Here is a 21,396-nt window from a genome sequence, read left to right as displayed (position 1 = left end):
AACGCTGGAATGTTTACCAGTATTTTTCCAGCCTCTTCACAGTCCCAGCCTCTTCCGGTGGCCAGTGACTTTCCACTTCCTTTTCAAGCTAGCTATCTCCGAAGTAGCTGAAAAGATTGACGTCTCGTTGCTTAGCAACTGGACATTCCAAGCTTGAACAACAAGCTTCTTATCTGGGCCCTGGTATGCGAAGTATGTGGCTCTCTCTCAGTGCCGTTTCTAATCCAAGAAAACAGCTCTCGTGAACCAGAGAATCTTCAATCTGCGTTCACCCTTTTAGCCCATAAAATCAGCATACCTTGGGGGTTCCGTTGCTCGTTACCTTATCAGCAAAACTGATTGCTCCGGTGCTCTGCCGGTATTGCAGCTTCCATCCGCCCGCTACCATATCTTCCCTTATCTTTATGCAGAGGATGAAGTTACGATCCACCAACCTCTTTCGCTGCTTTCATGGAATGAAACCATCGGCTCTTGCTACCAGATGTTGGATTCCAAGCCATTATCAGCAGAAACCGGCATCTCTCCCAGGCACCCGGCTTGGAGTCCTGTTGACCTCCCGGTCTGCTCTCCCGGCAGGGACCTGGCAGAGGTCGCGATAGGCGATCCTTCTCAGCGTGAGAAGAACACACCACTCTTTCCTGCCCCCCCGGCAGGGGAAAGAGATAAGACAGAAACGTATTTACATGGCTTTATTCCTGTCTTTGCAGTGTTACAGAAAACATGTCTGCTCTCATCAAACTCCAGCAGACGACTCCTCAAGCACTTCCTGTGCAGCTCATATTACACTCTGAGCTAATTCCGGTGCTGTCTGTTTCCCACAGACACTCCCAACATCACATGACTTTTCCAACCAATCAGCTTGCAGCATCATTGCTTCAATATCGTAACACTCCCGTCTTTCGGTCCCAGCTCCTGCCCACCTAGCAGTTCGAAAGCACCCCTAAGTGCAAGTAGATAAATAGGTACCGCTTTATAGCGGGAAGGTAAACGACGTTTCCGTGTGCTGCGCTGGTGCTGGCTCGCCAGAGCAGCTTCGTCACGCTGGCCACGTGACCCGAAGGGTTCAATCCTGCAGGGTGCTGCTTTGCAAGCATATGAAGGAACACCCTGTAGCCTGCAGGATTAAGCCTTGTGAGGAGAGGATTCAGTCCTGCCTGTGAGGAAGAGACTGATAAGGCAGAACCCGGTAGCCTTTCTGTCCAATGTCTCACACTGTGGCAGCCCTGGCTCACCCGACACAAACCTGGGAAATCTGGGGCTGTTTCAACCCAACTTGGCCCAAGCCCAGATCCACCTGAATCAGGCCAGTTCAACTTGGGCTTTGGGCGTTGACCATATTGGTGCACAGCCCAATAACAACTTGTATGTCATCTGTTATGTACTGAAGTTCTCACCCTGGGCCTGCAGGGGGGATACTGTAGATAGTTTTCACTCAGGTCCACATATGCAAATAGGGGATTGAAAGTGACGTTCAGTGATTGGATAGTTACAGAAAGTGTTACAGTTGTGTTGTAGTGGAGCTCTATATAAGCAGGCTGGCTGAACCCTTCAGTTCAGTTCTGTTCTGGCCTGTGAATAAACAAGAGCTGTTTGAAGAATCGCTGTGTCGTCTGATATGTTCACCCACAACTTAACATCATCCTTCCTTTACTTGGTGCTCTCCATAAGTTTTGGACTACAACTTCCATGAGTCCCAGCTAGGTGGGGCTTTCACATTCCCAAATCAGATTGTGCCATTAGCAAAGTGTCTTGAGTCAAATCAGAAACTCGATAAAAGTCCTGACTGGGCTCAGATGCCTGAAAAAATGCTGCATTTTATAACCAAACACTGCATGGAAAAAGAAAAACAGAAGCAGGATGTGATTTTCACAAAGCACCCCAACCCCCAGCCACAACCTGTACTCCAAAAATTGGGGCAGTGGGTGTCTTCCAGATACATAGTGGTTTTTCTGAAGTTCCAGACATGGAGAGTATATTTCTGAACTTCCCAATGTCAAAGCTTTGTCACTGTCACTAACAAAACCAAAAGTTTGGAGGAAGTAATTCCCAGTCTCAAAAAATTAATTCCCCCACACTTAGGGATGAGAGATGAATTCAATTCAGTTCTCATTTAAAGGTGTTTCACATTATACAAACCAAAGAACAGCCATCCTTTGAAATCCACACTTGTCAAAATTTTGCAATGCCATTTCTCAGCCAAATGATGTGCACTAAAAAGCATGCATGGGTGAAAATCAGTGTGGATAAAATGCATGCATTTGTGAAAACAACACTCAAATATACATTATATTTGGGACAGTGTATTTGCAAAATTGTGCATATTAGGCAAAATTTCATGCACAGATTTGTATTTTAGGAAAAATTCACACTAAAATGCAGATGAATTTTCATGAGGTTTGCTTTTTTAAAAATGCAAACTGATGCAGAGACCTGAACTGAAGGCAGCCAAAATGAGAAACTGGAAGAAGCTGGGAAGGCCAACTTACTTTGTGTAAACTCTTTGAACTGTTTTTAATTCTGAATGTTTAATTGTTGTAACATACCCTGGAATCTAAGGGACGCAGGAGGGGCTGTGGTCTAAACCACAGAGCCTAGGGCTTGCCGATCAGAAGGTCGGCAGTTTGAATCCCCGTGACGGGGTGAGCTCCCATTGTCTGGTCCCAACTCCTGCCCACGTAGCAATTCGAAAGCACACCAAACTGCAAGTAGATAAATAGCTACCGCTCTGGCGGGAAGGCAAACGGTGTTTCCATAGGCTGCCTTGGTTTGCCAGAAGCAGCTTAGTCATGTTGGCCACATGACCCAGAAGCTGTCTGCGGAGAAACACTGGCTCCCTCGGCCTATAGAGCGAGATGAGCGCTGCAACCTCAGAGTCATCCACGACTGGACCTAACGGTCAGGGGTACCTTTACCTTAACCTTTTACCCTGGGATCTGCTGATGAAGAGCAAGGATTAAATTATAACAACAGCAATTAATTGATAGATTTGCCTATCCCCAGCCACATTCACCCAAAAAGCTTTTGATTAAGGGTCACAGATGTAACAAACAAATTTGGTGAGCCTTTTGCATGTGGCCTGCAATTGACTGCATCAACTTTAACACTGGTGGTGTTTACTGCAGGGGGAGGGGTGCTTGGGGGGGGGGGGACTGTAAGAGAGATGCTCAGCCTGTTACTGTGTTCCATCTACTATTTATACAATGAATCTGTAATGTAATTTCATGAGGAACTGTGATGCACCAAAAGAAAGACCATAGGAGAAGTATGTTGCGGCTTTCACCCTAATCCATATGAAACAGTGTTTGGATATCAACCTGGTAAACATGGGGAGGAAGGGGAGAGCCTTTCATCAGAAGGTCTGACAGTAATCTAAAAAGGGAGGTGAGGGACTTCCGAGAGAGGAATGTGGCTAACTGGGCTTTCTTCTGCTGACTCCTGTCAGCAGAGAATTATGTGATGATTGATAGGACAAAAATGGAAAGCCTGGTCATCAGAACTCCCTCATGATTTAGGGAAGGGCAAGGTCAAAAAACCCAAATGCTCAGAAGTAGATGTTTCTCCACACCTGAGGCCATTTTTTTGTGGAGGGGGGGGACAGGGGGAGATTGGGCTCAGGCCGGGAAAAGGCATTGACCATGTATCACATAAAAGCTCTTAATTGGAGCATCAGGTCAGCACACACTCTCTTTTTTAAATTTTTTATCAAGATTATAATTAGGGAAGAATTGGATTTTCTATCTGTCAGTTAAGTAATACTCAGAAGATAAGCAAACTACCAGAGGATGTGCGGCTGTTTGCTAATTTACAGGCCAGACACTAAAGCTAGAAGCTTTATTTATCTATGGAGAACTTTAAAAGGTTAGGAACTGATAAGTTCAACTGATAAGTAGATCTAAATGGGTGTTAATGGCTCGTTTATAACACTTGTAAAACTCTGTCTGAGAGTGAAAGGGAAGCTTGGCTTCATCTGAAAAGAATGTGTAAACAAGAAATGTCCTGGAAGGAAGATATCCAAGGAAAATACCAACAGAAACATGATGAGGGGAAGATGAACACACCACTGATTTTTGTCATTTTAAAGCAAATGTTGTACCAACAGTGTTTGCTATTGAAGGTATTGGACAGAATTTCAAGAGAAATCACCCTGGAAGTGTCCTAGATGGGAGACTCTGTGGAGCCTGCGGAATCCACAAAACAAGGAGGATCCTCAAAAAGGCTGGAGAGCATACAGGAGATATTCTTCAAATATCTAAAGGGCTGTTGCATTAAAGATGGAGCAAGCTTGTTTTCTTCTGTTCTGGAGGGTAGGATTCGAACCAATAGCTTCAAGTTACAAGAAAGGAGATTCTGACTAAACATCAGGAAGAACTTTCTGACAGTAAGAGCTGATCAACTGTGGAACAGATTTCTTTGGGAGGTGGTGGACTGTCCTTTCTTGGAGGTTTTTATTATTATTTAAATATTTTTTATTAACAAATTCCACATAGCAAATTATCAAAACATATCATATTCATTATTCCCCCCCCCTTTTCCCACCCCCCCAGACTTCCCTCAGCCCCTCTCTCTGATTTCTCAGCACATATTATTCTCTGCATGTTGTAAAATTATACATATCCTTACATTATCTATCTACCATGTTATCACTTAATAAATTTCTGTGTGTTTATTCAAAACCTGCCAAGGAGTGCAATTCACTTTGTTGTCTTTTTAGATAAGTTGTAAAAAGCTCCCATTCTTCCTTAAAGTCACAGTTGTCCTTGTCCTGCAATTTGTATGTCAATTTAGCCAGCTCTGCGTAGCTCATCCATTTTTCTTGCCACTCTTCTTTCGTTGGGATTTCCTCATTCTTCCATCCTTGTACTATCAGGACTCTTGCTGCTGTTGTAGCATACATAAATATGTTCTTTATTTTTCTTGGCAGGTCTTGTCCTACAATCCCTAACAAAAGTGCTTCTGGTTTTTTTTTACAAATATCATTTTAAACATTTTTTTTCAGTTCATTATATATCATTTCCCAAAATTTTTTAACTTCTCTACATTCCCACCACATATGATAAAAAGTCCCTTCTTTTTCTTTACATTTCCAACATGTGTTTGACCCGGTTTTGCTTTCTTGTTATCTTCCTTATACATCTCATGTAATTGTCTATATTGTAACCAACTCTGAAAATGTTCTTTTATTTCCTCATAATCTTTTAATTTCCATTTTCCTTCTTGATCCTTCAACAAATCTCTATATGTAGGCCACTTCCCCTTTTCGCCAAGCAGTTTGAGCAACAATACTTCCTTGGAGGTTTTTAAGCAGAGTTTGGATGGCCATATGTCATGGATGCTTTAGTTGAGATTCCTGTATTGCAGGAGGTTAGATTGGATGACTCTTGTGAGTACCTTCCGATTCTATAATTCTATGATTCAGGACAGATCCTTGCAGCTGTTTGGGGGTGGGTGGAAATACAGAATACAAAGAATACATCTCTTTGTAGATGGAAAAACCAAATAACTTCATGGTCGGTGAAGAGGAGAAAGGATTGCAATTGGTAGTGCTGAAAGAGACAGAGATGATTGCATGGCAAGAAGCCTTTAGGCCGTTAATGATGGATGTGAGGAAGAATTGGAAAAAATGCAGAAAGAAGGACTATAATACTAGTAATACCTTGGGTTGAAGTAGCTTCAGGTTGAGCGTTTTCAGGTTACACTCCGCGGCGACCCAGAAGTAATGGAACGTGTTACTTCTGGGTTTTTCCGCTTGCGCATGCGCAGATGCTCAAAATGACATCAGCGCATGCACAGAAGTGGCGAATCACGACACGTGAAAACGCGCAGGCGTGGCTTGCGTTCGCTTCGCGGAACGGATCCCGTTCGCATCCAGAGGTACCACTGTATCAAGATCTGATAAGAAAAGTCTGGTGCATGGGGCGTGGAGATTTATTGGGACATCTTCAATGTTTTCCCCTCCCCTAGTTCTGAACTTCTTGACCTGCTCCTGAACTGAGACTCCTGAGCCTTGTTTCTGCTGCTGAGTTTGCACCACTACTTGCCTAAATGTTTTTTTTTTTCCTTACTTCAAAGTGAGAGCCTCTCTCTGTTTGTTGGGAGGGAACCAGGGCTCACAGGGCAAAAGTGGATGGAGCAACAGATGTGACCCTTTCCTTTGTTCAGTGGGCTACTTTCCAACTACACCAAGGTCAGAGGTTTTGGCACACAGGCAAGAGGCATAATCACAGTTCAGTGACATATTCTAGTCAGGGGAAAGCACTTGACAATGATGCAGGGCTGGTGAGTGATAAGGCCTGGGGAGAGGTAGTGTTACCAGGGGAAGAGTCCTGAAGAAGAAGGAGGGGGGGGGTTGGATTTGATATCCCGCTTTATCACTACCTGAAGGAGTCTCAAAGCAGCTAACAATCTCCTTTTCCCTTCCTCCCCCACAACAAACACTCTGTGAGGTGAGTGGGGCTGAGAGACTTTAGAGAAGTGTTGACTAGCCCAAGGTCACCCAGCAGCTGCATGTGGAGAAGCGGGGAAGCGAACCCGGTTCACCAGATTACAGGTCTACCACTCTTAACTACTGCACCACACTGGCTCCCTGAGGAACAGACAGTGGAATTTGCTGCCAAGGAGTGTGGCGGAGTCTCCTTCTTTGGAGGTCTTTAAGCAGAGGCTTGACAACCATATGTCAGGAGTGCTCTGATGGTGCTTCCTGCTTGGCAGGGGGTTGGACTCGATGGCCCTTGTGGTCTCTTCCAACTCTATGATTCTATGATTCTAGGCCCTGGAGCATAATGGTAGCTGGCATACTTTGGCACTGGTAGGGTGGAAGGCCTGGAGACTAACAGTAGGAGGAGCCAGGGCTACAGAGAGAGAGAGAACTGACTAATTCTAGTTTTGTCCCTATCTTCTCCCTGCTGAGGTCTGCAACAGCAATTTTAAGGAGTAGGAGGAAGCTGATAACTATGGTCACCTTCTGCATTGGTTGCAAGTAAGATGGCAAGCCAGTGGGGGCTGTCTGAGGGAAGACTGAAGTTAGTGGGGAAGAGCCCCAATCACCATTATATATTGTGGGATATCTAGAAAGAACAGTCAAGTTCAACATTTCCCGTTTGCTAGAATGGTCACACAGAGGAATGTGGCGGGTGTGTGAGAGAGAGAAACTGGAAAAAATAAGTACAGTGGTACCCCGGGTTACATACGCTTCAGGTTACATACGCTTCAGGTTACAGACTCCGCTAACCCAGAAATAGTACCTCAGGTTAAGAACTTTGCTTCAGGATGAGAACAGAAATCATACTCCAGTGGTGCGGTGGCAGCAGGAGGCCCCATTAGCTAAAGTGGTGCTTCAGGTTAAGAACAGTTTCAGGTTAAGAACGGACCTCCGGAACGCATTAAGTACTTAACCCAAGGTATCATTTTAAAAATAAACTTATTGCAGCTCCTTTCCAAGAGGTGTCCCAGAAGCCACCCTCATTACCTTGGGATCTTTGCCCCGCCCCCAACCCAGCTGGCCAATCAGCTGCAGGCAGGGGGCAGGGTGAAGACAAGGAAAGGGCTAATGCTGGCAAGGCCCTTTCCCGACACTGCTTAGGCTGACTTCCTTAGCCCCCCGCCAGCAGCGTTTGGGGTTTGGGGGCCACTGTGGCGGCCTGCCAAGAAAGCAGAAGCCTGCAGAGGCCTGTGGAACTCACAGAGGCCGAGGTGGCTTGTGGAGGCTGAGGTGGCCGCCAACAGCGGTTGGGCTACAGGGCACGCGGGTGCCGCAGACGACCTCTTGGGCTGGTAAGCCAAAGCTACTTATGCTAACAATGTTCAGTAAATAAACCAGAAAATAACACTTGCGACTGTCATCCACAAATGACAACACTTTGGAGGTCCCTAGTCGCAAGGTGGTTAGATTGGTCTCAGGTAGGGCCAGGGCCTTTTCAGTACTGGCCCTGACTTGGTGGAACATTCTGCCACAAGAGACCAGGGCTCTGCAGGACTTGACATCTTTCCGCCTGGCCTTTGGTTTGGACTCAGTCTGACCCTTATGTTTCCCTCCCCTTATGGTTTTGATCTGTGGGCTGCTTTTAAAATGAGGCTGCATTTTAAATTACATTTTAACCTGTATTTTAATTGGTTTACCCCCACCCCCACCCCTTATGTTTTTATTGTAATTTTACTGGTGTTAGCCGCCCTGAGCCCGGCTCTGGCCGGGGAGGGCGGGGTATAAATAAAATTTATTATTCCTTCTTTTAATAATTTCAATTTGTGTGGGGGGGGGATAAATTTTCCACACCGGGTACCACCTGACCTTGCTATGCCTCTGAAGCGACCCTAGCATCATGTCGCACCACTAGTTATTTGCAACACTCCCTGGGGTGGCTGGTACCCATTGGGGGGGGGGAGAAGGCAGGCAGTCCAAATACAGTGGTGCCTCGCAATACGAAATTAATTTGTTCCGCGAGTCTCTTCGTCTAGTGGTTTTTTCGTCTTGCGAAGCAACCCTATTAGCGGATTAGCGCTATTAGCAGTTTAGCGGCTATTAGCGGCTATTAAAGGCTTAAGGGATTAGCGGATTAGCTGCTAAAAGGCTATTAGCGGTTTAGCGGCTTAGAAAAAGGGGGTGGGGAGCGAAAAAAAATCTCAAGACTCGCAAGACATTTTTGTCTTGCGAAGCAAGCCCATAGGGAAATTCGTCCTGCGAAGCGCATCGGAAAACCCTTTCGTCTAGCGGGTTTTCCGTCTTGCGAGGCATTCGTCTTGCGGGGTACCACTGTAGTAGGTGGAGCCAGGACCAATAACAGACAGAGACAACAAATTCAAATTTTAGCCCCATCTTCCTCCCTGCTGAGTTCTACAAGGTCAACACTGAGTCTAAAGACTAGGAGGAAGCTGAGAGGCTGTGCTGCTACCTGGACTGGTTGCTAATATGAAGGCAGGCCAGGTGGGGGCTGGCTGAGGACAGGGTGGAACAATGCCCAGTTCGTGTTAATGGCCCAGCCTCCACTTCCTGGGGCACTCAGAGGTCAGCATCAAGCCAGCTAACATGTTCCCATCTCCCATTTCAAGTCAGAGGACATCATTATTACAAGAAAAAATGGGAAGACCATAAAGCTATCTTGTCAGCTGGCACCACTAGGATGCTTTATACCCACCCAAGGATACGGCCCATTGTATTTTTAAAAATGAAGTAATAAATAGCAAGCCCATAAAGGAGAAATATGTATTTAATGGACTTCCTGGAGAGATTTTAGCCGCCTTTATGTTTAAATTTCTTGGTTGATTAGCCCACAATGTCTTCTAATCCCTTGGGAGGATTCTGAAAAGCAAAGCAAAAGATGCCAAGTGTTGGGAAGCCATTTGAGTACAGAGAAGAAGTAATTACAGGGATGCCACCGACACCTTAGGGAAGGGAGTGTGGTAAAGCATCTGCTTTGCGTGCAAAAGACCTCAGGTTCAATCCCCAGTATCTCCAGCTGGAAAAGCCTTCCCATCTGAAACCCTGGAGAGCCACTGCCAATCAGAGCTCTACTGGCCAATGTCTTGACTCAGCATAAAGTGGCTTCCTATGTTCCTACCCAGTACAACACAACATTCTACATTTCACAGGACGAAATAGGAACACAGCGTAACATACTGTATTTTTCGCTCTATAGGACGGACCGGACCATAGGACGCACCTTGTTTTAGAGGGGGAGAACAAGAGGGGGGAATTCTCCCCCTCTCTGCTCAGCGCCCCTTCAGCGAAGCGGCAGGAGAAACGGAGCCCCTTCCATTTCTCCTCCCGCTTGGCTGAAGGGGCGCTGCACAGCTCTCCCTCTCTGCTGAAGCCAGGAGAGTCTTGCTCTCCCAGCTTCAGGGAAAGGAACCTGAAGCCTCCAGAGCGCAGCGGGAACTCGTGCTGCGCTCCTTCACTTCGCGCTGCTTTTGCTGAAGCCTGGAGAGGCAAGAGGGGTCGGTGCGCACCGACTTCAGAGGCACTTCAGAGGCTTCGCATTGCTATCACTGAAGCCAAGGAGCCTGCATTCGCTCCATAGGACGCACACACATTTCCCCTTAATTTTTGAAGAGGAAAAAGTGCATCCTATAGAGTGAAAAATACGGTACTCATTCCCTTGTTATGGATAATTAAGAACATAAGAAAAGCTTTGCTGGATCTCATTCACCATCCTGTTCTCACAGTGGCCAACCAGATTCTACAGAACATCGCTGTCTGCCTGTCTGTCTCTAACACACACACACACACAAACAATGTCACACATTGTTAAAAAATCTTCTCTGTCAAATATTGTGCTCAACCAGTTTGTCCTCCAATGACTTAGGAACATAAAGCTGCCTTAACATAAAGTCAGACCATTAGTCCATCTAGCTCAGTGTTATTTACTGATCCAGGATTTCAGACAGGCGGTCTTTCACAGCCAGCTCATTATTGTCTACACTGACTGGCAGTGACTCAACAGGGTTCGATGCTGAGGACTGAACCGGGACCTTTGGAGTCCAAAGGATATGCTCTGCCACTGAGTGACACCCCACCCCTTAAAAGCCGTGGGGGTATTTATTCTTTGAATTCAAAATATTACTGGCTTGAATGAATTAATTCATTTATATCTCACCTTGCCTCAAAAGAGCTCAGTGGCATATCTGATTCTTTTTTCCCTCCCTCCCTCTCTCCCTCTCTCTCCCCCTCTCTCTCTCACACACACAAATTGCCTTCACTCTAACACTGTGGAAGGCTGGACAAGGCTGAGTAGGCACAAGACAGCACACAAGTGCATCACCTTGCTAAAGCTACGCAGTTCTGGGTTTGGTCAGTGCCTAGATGGATGACCACCTGGAAACCATCTTGCAGGCCAAGAAGAAGAAGAAGAAGAAGAGTAGTAGTAGTAGTAGTAGTAGTAGTAGTTTGGATTTGATATCCCACTTTATCACTACCCAAAGGAGTCTCAAAGAGGCTAACAATCTCCTTTTCCCTTCCTCACCCACAACAAACACTCTGTGAGGTGTGTGGGGCTGAGAGACTTCATTGAAGTGTGACTAGCCCAAGGTCACCCAGCAGCTGCTTGTGGAGGAGCAGGGAATCGAACCCGGTTCACCAGATTACAAGTCCACCACTCCTAACCACTACACCACACTGGCTCTCATGAGGAAGAAAGCTGGAATACAATGATATAATAGATAGGTAGATACGCAGAGCTGGTGGCTAGCATTTCCCCCCACTGTGCCCTGGACATTGTGCTAGCCCAGGATGCTGCTGGAAGGGGGAATGGTAGCTACCAATGGAGACTAACATGCTTTTGCAGCAGCCGACATTTTGTTTTCCTCACAATACCTTGAACTAATGTAACATTTGGGATGCTGCCAGAGAAGTGTTTGTCAAGTGGTTAAAAAGTGGGGGCAGCCTACTACTCTGCCCTACTACAAAGGAAGCACCCGCCCGCCCACAACACTTTGGGAAGGCTCACCCACCAAGGAAGGGCAGTAGCTCAGTGGTAGAGCACCTGCATTACATGTAGACGGTCCCAGGTTCAGTCCCTGGCATCTACTGAGGAAGGTGGGGGAAAGCCACAGCCAGACAGTGTGGACAATACCAGTGGTTTCCCTTGGTATAAGGCAGCTTCCTGTGTTCCTATAGCTTCGGCGAGACACGGGTCAGGGATAGAGCACATGCTTTGCATGCAGAATGTCACAGTTTCAATCCCAGGCATCTCCAGCTAGGGATGGGAATGTCCCATTTCTGAAATCCTGGTGAGCTGCTGCCAGACAGTGCAGGCAATAGTGAGATACATGAACTGAAGCTCTGACTCTGTATAAAGCAACATCCTAATTTCCTATGAATTCAGGGGGGGGAGGGGCAGTTTGCTGAGCTCTTCCCTCAAAACCCAGAGCCAGCTCTGCCCACAGTCCTCAACAGCAAATGCCACTTACCCTACAGACCAATGGGGTAGCCTGCAGTGTAGAGGAGTGGGTGTGTTTTCTCTTCATGTGTATGGCCAGGTCACCTTGACACAGGAAATTATAATGCTGCAATCTGACTTCCTGCATTGTTTCTTCCCCCCTGAAACATAAATGACTTGTGTTAATCCCTTCTGAGGCTTTTCATCATTTCTTTAAGATGTCTGAGCATCCAGACTCAACAGTTTCCAGCAATACAACAGGGAACCAAACACTATGGAAGCAGATGGAGTGCTACCACCAGCATCAATAACTTATGAGTGGATTAGAGACTGGATTCCAGCTGGTACCCTCTTGATCTTTTATTAGCACACAAAGTTATTAATTACAGGTCTCAGATTGATGTTGGAGGCTTCCTAGCCGTATGGTGTTGGGCAACTTCAGTATCCATGTTGAGACCACTTGACTGTTTCCAGATATTAACAATCTGCTTGACAAACAGGGTGTTTGGTTCACATGTAAGACTTATCGGTCAATCTAACCCAAAGGTAGTGGCTCTCCAGGGATGAAGACAGAGGCTTTCCCCCAGCCATACCTGGAGAAGGTGGGGGTTGAACCTGCATGCAAAACAGGTGCTCCACCACTGTGTTATCAACTGTCACCTAAGAATTAAGTAAGATCCCAGTCCTCATGGTTCTCAGAAAGAGGGCCGCACTAGATAGGAATTTAGGGAGCTGCCTAATGACAAGTGAGATTTCTGGTCAATCTTACTCTTGTCCACACTGGCAGAGGCTATCCAGGGTTTCAGACTGTGATTTCTCCTAACCCTAAACTGGAGATGCCAGATACTGAAGCTGGGACCTTCTGAGACAAGCTTTCCCACTAAGACAGCATCCACACACAAGACACAGCTGTACAACTGTAGAGATGTTTTTAATTGCTTGTAGTTTGTCATATTTTGTATTTTAACTGATTTTATCTTCCTGGTACACCACTTTGATAGCTTTTGGTTGTGAATTGGTTTATAAATCTGCACATGAAAGAGTAGTAAATAAAGAGGAAAGTCTGAACCACCCTGCAGCAACAGTGCCTGCCCATCAGAGACTGTGGCTCTGGAGGGTCTCAGCTGAAGTCCATGTTTCAAAGAAAGCTCTTTTATCCCTTTGAAATGCACTACACCTACAGATTAAGAAGGGACGTGGCAGAATTTTGACAGGGGGAGAGTCAGAAGAAAAGATTAAGAGCTGGAGAGAATGACTTTAAACTGTGACACTCTTCAAGGTCAACTGAAGGAAGCCTGCTCTTTTGTCTTTAGAAGCCCAGTCAATTCAAAAAAATGCAGCCTGCAGTGTAGAAGGGTATTTTCCCTTCCTTCAACTGCATTAATATGTGAATGGAGTAGAGTTGGACTTGTGAAGAGTCCCTGCTTCAAATCTCTACTCCTCTACAAAGAATGCTAGACCAGTATATATATCTCGCTCAGCCTAGCCTATGTTTATCTATAGGCATTATCTCAGAGAGACATCTGCATGAGTTGGACATTCCCTCTGCCCACCAAGAGGTCATCCACCATCAATTGTCCTAAGGGGAGGACTCCAGGACGAGAGAGAGCCAGACATATACCACCTGGACACTCCTGCCACCACCATTTTCTGTCCCATGATTCCAAGAGAAGGGAACCATCTCAAAGCAAAAACAGAAAACACTTCAGAGCCTGCTCTACTTCAGCTATTTGGAACACAGGAAGCTGCCTTATTTTATTGGTCCATCTAGCTCAATACTGTCCACACAATGACAGATATCAGCTCTCATTTTGATAAGGTGGCCTTGCCACATAGAGATATGTGTTGTCAGGAGGACTATGCAGCATGCTATCTTTATTTTAAAAGCATATAAATGGTGCCCAGGCAACATCGATATGGTTTTGCTTTGTAAACCCTCTCAGAGCTCACCTATGGTGGGTTAAATGCTTGCACAAGGAAATGTCCCACATCCTCTCAAGTAATCCACCCCTAGTGGGAACCCGATGCAGACTTCCAGCCATGACAGTGGTGGGCGGATCTGCATGGGAATGTTAACTTCATAGAGTAGATTCCACCCTCCATCCTGGCAAGCAGAAGTTGTCAAAGTTCAAGGACACATCTCAGTAAGGCAAAAAAGACTCAAGGAAGATGCAGAGAGAGAGTGGCTTGGGAAGAGTTCCTTTGGGCTGCATTCACCCACTAGGTCTCAGCTTTCCTATCCATGCCATAAATCATGGTGTCCAATCCAAATAAACCTCTTCCTTCTCTGAGTTGCTGGTCATTTTCTGAGTCTCTATGATGATGATGAAATTATTAGTGAATTTTCTAATGGGCATCTGTAAAATTAATGCTGCTACTGCTGCTGCTGCTGCTAATACATGTCACCCAGTGCAACCTGCTGTTTTCCATTGACCCTAGACATTTATCCACCTTTCTTTCCCTTTTTTGCTGCTCTTGCTGACCAGGAAAAATGGCGCTCATCTTTCTGCAGTTTGCAAAATGAAGATAGGAAAAAAAACCCAGGACTCACCACTAGAACAAGAAGAAATATGTGATGTTAACAGTTCACTGAGCTGTGATATGAACAAGCTGGGTGTTGAAAAAGAAATCTGAGCTTAAGAGTACATTTCCAGTGTTAATAAAGATTCCTTCTTTTGTTGTATATTTCCAAACACTGATTCTAAGATAGGTGTCATCTGTTTTCTTCTGGAATTAGACATTCAGACAAATTTAAGGCTCCGTGGTCTCATTTGTCCTTGTTAAGTGGTAGTGCTAGGAGCCTCTGCTTTTTTAAAATCCTCCATCTTTCACTTTTCGCTATTATTTTGTGGCTATTGGCACATTCCAAGACTTTCGGGTATCTGGTGAAATGCCCTCCATTCCTACCTCATGTACCTTTTCTCAAGACCATTTCAGTTCAGTCTTGCATTTCCATGTGCCAAGATTATGTTACAGATCATGAGCCTGTGCTATAGGATTGCATTTATATCCTGATGACAGGAAGGGAGAGAACTCAGTTCAGGATACAGGAGCATGCCCTTGCCTCTTCATAAGAACCTCATAAGGATCATAGAGTTGGAAGGTACTCCCAAGGGCACCAGACCCCCTGCAATGCAGGAATCTCAACTAAAGCATCCATGACATATGGCCATCCAAACTCTGCTTAAAAGCCCCAAGGAAGGAGAGTCCACAACCTCCTGAGGGAGACCGTTCCACTGTCAAACAGCTCTTACTGTCAGAAAGTTCTTCCTGATGTTTAGCTGGAATCTCCTTTCTTCTAACTTGAAGCCATTGGTTTGAGTCCTACCCTCCAGAGCAGGAGAAAACAAGATTGCTCCATCTTCCACGTGACAGCCCTTGAGAAGACCCCTCAGTTCCAGTTAAATGATTGATATACAGATCTGATATGTGGCGTTTCTGTTATTAGAGGCCCAAGGGACTTCTATGGCTTGGAGTGCTTTTAACAAGCGCCATCTTGTTTGCCAGCATTGGTGTATCTGGATCAGAATAACATGGCCGCTATAGTCCATGTAATGGTAACCTTGAGGCATAGTTGCAGCAGTGTGATCCACTGGGCCTACCCTTGGACCTAGTTCAGAAGCTTCAACTAGCATAGACTGCTTGTGGGGACAGCTGGTCAACAGGATGTGACACCTCTGCTAAAATATCTGCATGGGCTGCTCATATGCCACCTGATCAAGTACAAGGCTTTGAGTTGCTCTACAAAGTCCTGAACAGCTTGGTCCAGGTTACCTTAAGGACCATTGGTTCAATTACTGAGATTATTTGAAGGAACACTCTCAGTTGTCCCCATTGTTGTAGAGGCACAACCAGGCTCAGCTGGAAGTCAAGCATTTTGTATTCCTGTTCCCATGACATGGAACACTCTTCTGGCAGAGACTCAATAGGCTTCCTTGTTCTTTTTTAATTGGTTTTTCCCCTCTGCAAAGAGAAGTTCAATCTCAGTCAGAGCAGATATCCCTAAATATAGTGCCCTCCAGATAGCACTGGACTCCCCACTCCCATCAGCCCCAGCTAGTATATAGTATATTGGTTAATGGCCAGGATTATTGTTGTAATCCAACATGTCCAGAGGGCATCAGCTTGAGAAAACTCTTGTGTTAGACCACACTGCATGAACTGATGGTCTGACTCTGTACAAGGCAGTTTCATGTGGAATGTACCACTTCAGAATGCAGGAGGGGAATATGTGGTCTCATCAGAAAATCTGTGCAAGTGAAAAATGAAATGCCCCTATCCTAGCTTTCTCCTTGTTGGGGTTATTCATCTAAAAGGGGCTTTACATGATGCAATCCCAGCAGATTCACAGTGTGAAGGCTTCCTTCCTTCCTTCCTTCCTTCCTTCCTTCCTTCCTTCCTTCCTTCCTTTGTAGCTCAGCCCTCGATCACTGGAAAGTTGTAGGCCCTCATTTTCCCAAAGGTAAGAGAGGAGGAGGAGGGCAATTCTTGCAAGGGAAGCTCTCAGTAGAGGTTTCTTGGCCCTTTTGTGGAAAGGGGATTCATTGACTAGAGCAGAAATGTGGCCCTCCAGTCCTCTCCATCTGGCTCTTGGAACTCTGCAGTCCAGACCTTTTGGATATCTGCCTGTCCAGTGCGCTTCCCCTGTGCAAAAACACTGCTTACTCTCAGTGCAATCTTCAGGGGTAAATTTCCCCAGGCCACACCTGCTCCCTAGCCTTCTTTCGCACCATCCTTGAGTGTTTTTGCCTGGCTGAAATCTGTTCTTCAACTCTGTTAATGCCTCTTGCTTCCCTAGATAAAAGATACAAAAAGGGGTGTGCAGGCATGTATAGAAACTCACCCACTGTGTGACGGGGGAAATTATTTGCTACTCTGCCCACTTTTGCTTCTGGCGCTGCTCACCACTGGCATGCAACCCTTAGAAGGTCACCTGCAAGGGAATGTGGCCCGTGAGCTGGAATAGTTCCCCCCACCCCTGTTTTACCAAGACCTTGAGGATGAAGGGGTTATAAATCTATTTTACAAAAAATTGGTACACTTTCCAACTCTTTCCCAGGAGTGATTAATGTAGGTAACAAAAGCCTGGGCATGAGATTAGGGTGCCAGATGTTTTCATTTCTGAATGATGCCAACAGATGTTTCAGGCGGAAAGTTATGTGCGATACTTGGCAGAACTAAACACCAATAAAACTTTCAGAAGGAGATGAGGCGAGTGTTCTCAGGTCTGCTGCCCAGTTGTCATTCTTGACAACTGTGTGTTATTTAGAGACCCTGCACAATTGCAATAGCACCATTTGGCATTTGCATCCATAGACCATGATGGTGGCCCCTGGCTGCCTCAAGGCAGGCAGAGAACATCCATTTACTTGCCAGAACTTTAAAACAGGGGCATAGGATCTCAGGCTTGGGGCTGAAATGTGGCCTCCTGGGCCTCTCTCTATGGTTCTCAGAACTATCCTCATGCCACTCCCATCACTGGCCTTGCTCCATTCTTCCTCTGAGTACTCTTGCCTTTCTGAAATGTGTCCTTGAATTGTGATAGTGCCTCCTGCTTGCCTGGATGGAGGATGGAGAGGTGTGTGTATGTCGAAAACTCTAGTTTTTGCATAGCTGGTATGTAGCCTACGAAGTAGTAGCCTTGTACTACAAAGGTAAGAGTCACATCAATTCCTCTGCTCACTTTGGCCACTGTTCCTGCCTGGCACTGGATTGTTGGAGGGATGGGTCCAAACTTCTGTTTATTACTCATTCATTCCATCTTCTGCTCGACTCTCTCCTGACTCTGGAAGCTTTAGTTGTGGCCTGTCGAGGAAGGAGAGTTTATTTGTTTTTACTAGATTTCCAGATAGCTTGCTCTTCCACTTCTCAGGCTTATTGCATTCCTGTTGATACAAAACTGATTCCCTCCCCCGCACCCCTGGCCTCGCCATCTTTGCTGTCACTTTCAGTTTCACTTCTTTGATTTTCTTCTCGTTCATATTAGATTTTTTTTCTTATTTTCCTCCACCTCCCTTAATGCAATGTTTATCTTGAGATACAAAATAAGGTCTCCCGTTTAGGACACATTTCGATTAGAAAGAGGAAGTTACTGGAACGTAAAGCTTCCAGCAGACAAATATTTTAAAAGAAGAAGAAGCTTATATTGAGGATGATTTGTGATTGGCTTCGTTTTTAGTGCATTTTCCCCCCTAGATCACAGCTGGAGACTTTTAAAAATGGGGCAGGGGGACAGAAGTGAGATCTGCAGCCAAACGTAGAAGCATGGAACGCTCCTGTTCAGTGTTTCAGTTTGACTGACTATCATATCCTCTCCCAGGATACTCCATTGCATTTTTCCTCTGCTTGGATTTCCATTTCCTCCCCCTGCCTCCTTTAGTCAGGAAGGAGGAGGAGAATTCCATTTATATCCACATTTCCTCCCAAAGCAGCCCAAGGTGGCAAACACAACAATAACAATGTCAACGAAAACATTAAAAACAATCTCTCAGCCAATAAATCCAGGCTTGCGAGACACAGTATATTTCAGGCATCAAATGCCTCCCACCTTTCACCAATGCTTTTAAATTCCTTCTGAAAGGTCAGTAATGAGGGAGACCAATGCATCTCACTGGGGAGGGGGCATTCCACAAAAATGGAGCCACCACTGAAAAGGCAGCACCACTAGCAAGGACAACAACAACTAGTGCATGTCTACAGAGCATAGCCAGTCATCACTGGGCTATTGGGGGTGTTTTGGTCATGGGGGTGGTAGATCCTTGGGGTCTGATCCCAGCTTCGTTAAAATCTTGGGCTTCTCCACTGCTTTCTTTGAACAGCTCTCTCTCTCCACCTCCCCAAGACCCTGAAAAATAGCCTCTAAGAGAAGCTGCTGCCGGGCCAAGTTCAGTGTGTTTCTGTTGTTGTTTAGTCTTTTAGTCGTGTCTGACTCTTCATGACCCCATGGACTAGAGCACACCAGGCACTCCTGTATTCCACCGCCTCCCGCAGTTTGGTCTTTACAGCACTGGACTTTCCTTTCGCTTCCAGGCATATCCACAACTGAGCGACCTTTCAGCTTTGGCCCAGCCGCTTCATAAGCTCTGAATCTACTTGTACTTGTCCTCCGCTCTTCCTCAGTAGCATGTTGGACACCTTCCGACCTGAGGGGCTCATCTTTCAGCATCATAACTTTTATATGCCTGTTGTCTTTGTCCATGGAGTTTTCATGGCAGGGATATTGGAGTGGCTTGCCGGTTCCTGCTCCAGGTGGAGCACGTTTGGTCAAAACTCTCCACTATGACCTGTCCATCTTGGGTGGCCCTGCACGGCATAGCTCATAGCTTCTCTGAGTTATTCAAGCCTCTTCGCCATGGCAAGGCAGTGATGCTATTAGTATATAAAGGCTTTAACAGCTTGGGACATTTTCTTGTGCCTTACCTGATAGGTGCCCACTCAGCAGCTTCAATCTGTGGACCTGGCACTATTACAGGTGTCACACATTACCCTTCTGCTGTTGTAAGAAACTGATATTTTAGTGCAGCAGAATCTACACTTCAGAGCTCCCTACCCATTGATATCAGGCCATTGCCTTCGCTAAACAAACACTCCACCACCACTACCACCCCACCAAAAAAAAAAACCCTGGCTCATTCCACTCCTGCACAACCACGTTTATGTTTGTTGCCATGCAATAAATAAATAAATGATCAGAACCAGGAAATGGCACCAAAATGGTGCAGAGAGAGTGGGAGAGAGCAGAAGAGCAGGTAGAAGTAGCTTGCACGGCTGTTCCGAGTGTATCGCTGTCTCCAGCCCCTCACCCACCTCAGCTTCATCTTTCCTGGCCAGCAGAGCCGTCATATGTGTATGTTCTTAGCACTGTAATTCTCATTTGGATATCAATTTGGACATATGCTCATATATTAATATATATGTTCAGGGCTTTTTTTAAAAAAAAATCTGTTTCTCCCTGCCTAACAACTTTTATAAAAGAAAGAGAGCGAGAGAGAAAATGTCCCTAGGTGAACACGAGGCATTTCTCCTTTCACCCTCCCACCTTTCACAGGCACAAAATCTGCACCAGAAATCAGCATTACCTAGGGCTGCAATATGGACACGGGTGGCGCTGTGGGTTAAACCACAGAGCCTGGGAATTGCCGATTGGAAGGTCGGCGGTTCGAATCCCCGCGACGGGGTGAGCTCCCGTTGCTCCATCCCTGCTCCTGCCCACCTAGCAGTTCAAAAGCACATCAAAGTGCGAGTAGATAAATAGGTACCGCTCCGGCGGGAAGGTAAACGGCGTTTCCGTGCGCTGCTCTGGTTCGCCAGAAGCGGCTTAGTCATGCTGGCCACATGACCCGGAAGCTGTACGCCGGCTCCCTCGGCCAATAAAGCGAGATGAGCGTCGCAGCCCCAGAGTCAGCCACGACTGGACCTAATGGTCAGGGGTCCCTTTCCCTTTCCCTTAGGGCTGCCATATGGCCAGATTTTCCTGGACATTGCCGAGATTTTAGGCAAGGCAATCAAAAAATCTGCTTTGTGTGGGTTTTGTGTCGTTTTTGTAAAAAAAAAGAAGCAGCCTTTGGGTTTGTCTCAAAAAAAAACTCAACAGTTTTGATAGTTTCCTGGTTTCTACATTTTGAAATACGGCAATCCTAGCATTACCCTTCATAAGCAGTGTACCTTGAAAGCTGCAGGCGCCTGTCTTTGCACCACTGTTTGTTCCCAGCTACTTCTCCCCAATCCCAGCCTGCTGAGAATTCCATGTATCATTCAATAGATAATTACCTGATAAAAGGAGATTCATTGCATTTCCTATTGCACTGGAAGCTCACATAAATCATGGGAGTGTGTGTGTGTGTGTGTGTGAGAGAGAGAGAGAGAGAGAGAGAGAGAGATGCCTTGATAACTTCATGCTGTAGATGTGAGGTGTTTGGGGATGAGACGGAAGGGACCTGTTTGTTAATGACAGCTTAATGTCTTCATCTTCTGCACAAAATTCCAACTAATTAATATTTACCCAATTAGAAAATATATGAAGGGTAGAGGAAGGCGGGGAGGGAGGGGGGAGAAACACCAACCCATATTGGCACAAAAATTCACATGGGAAGAGGTGACCTAATTTCTCCCAGTTCCAGGTACTAATTAAATTAGCCCCTGCCATTTAGAGAATGAACTGCCGGAGGCAAACGGAGAAGATAATAATTATAAGTTGTTACTAAAGTTATAATGCCTTGTCGCTATTGGTAGCGCTCATTTCTGTCTACATGAGTCACACCTGGCTAGCTTGAATACACAAGATGGCCAAAATCTTGCTTGACGCTGATCAGTTGAGAAAGGCCAGAGGCCTGGTGCTTATAGTGCTATAAAGTTAGTCCTCCCAAGAGGACTGAGAAGCATGCTTCCTGCCAGGAAGCAGTTCTTGCTGGCTTCTTTAAAAGGATGTTCCTGTTCGCCTATTTGCAACAAAGACTTAGCTACACAGGACTAGTAGGCACCACTCCACTGGGACCAGGCTATCTTGTCTATCTTTGTTGCGCATAGGTCT

The 21,396-nt window shown here is 45.9% G+C and overlaps 2 long non-coding RNA genes across 2 annotated transcripts; one reads left to right on the top strand and one right to left on the bottom strand.

Moving 5' to 3' along the window:
- Positions 1 to 6,794: 6,794 nt before the first annotated feature.
- LOC310669381 lies at positions 6,795 to 14,562 on the top strand. Its single transcript, XR_014507160.1, has 2 exons — positions 6,795 to 6,976; positions 14,354 to 14,562. It is a non-coding gene; the product is annotated as an uncharacterized lncRNA (long non-coding RNA).
- LOC310669379 lies at positions 9,214 to 17,661 on the bottom strand. The gene is made up of 3 exons (XR_014507158.1): positions 17,551 to 17,661; positions 11,899 to 12,028; positions 9,214 to 9,292 (listed from the first exon to the last, which is right to left on the bottom strand). It is a non-coding gene; the product is annotated as an uncharacterized lncRNA (long non-coding RNA).
- Positions 17,662 to 21,396: the final 3,735 nt, after the last annotated feature.

The sequence above is a fragment of the Podarcis tiliguerta genome (assembly GCF_965153285.1).
Source record: "Podarcis tiliguerta genome assembly, chromosome: Z".
Taxonomy (NCBI): domain Eukaryota; kingdom Metazoa; phylum Chordata; class Lepidosauria; order Squamata; family Lacertidae; genus Podarcis; species Podarcis tiliguerta.
The sequence above is the reverse complement of the archived record's forward strand: the minus strand, read 5'-3'. Positions and strand labels throughout refer to the sequence as shown.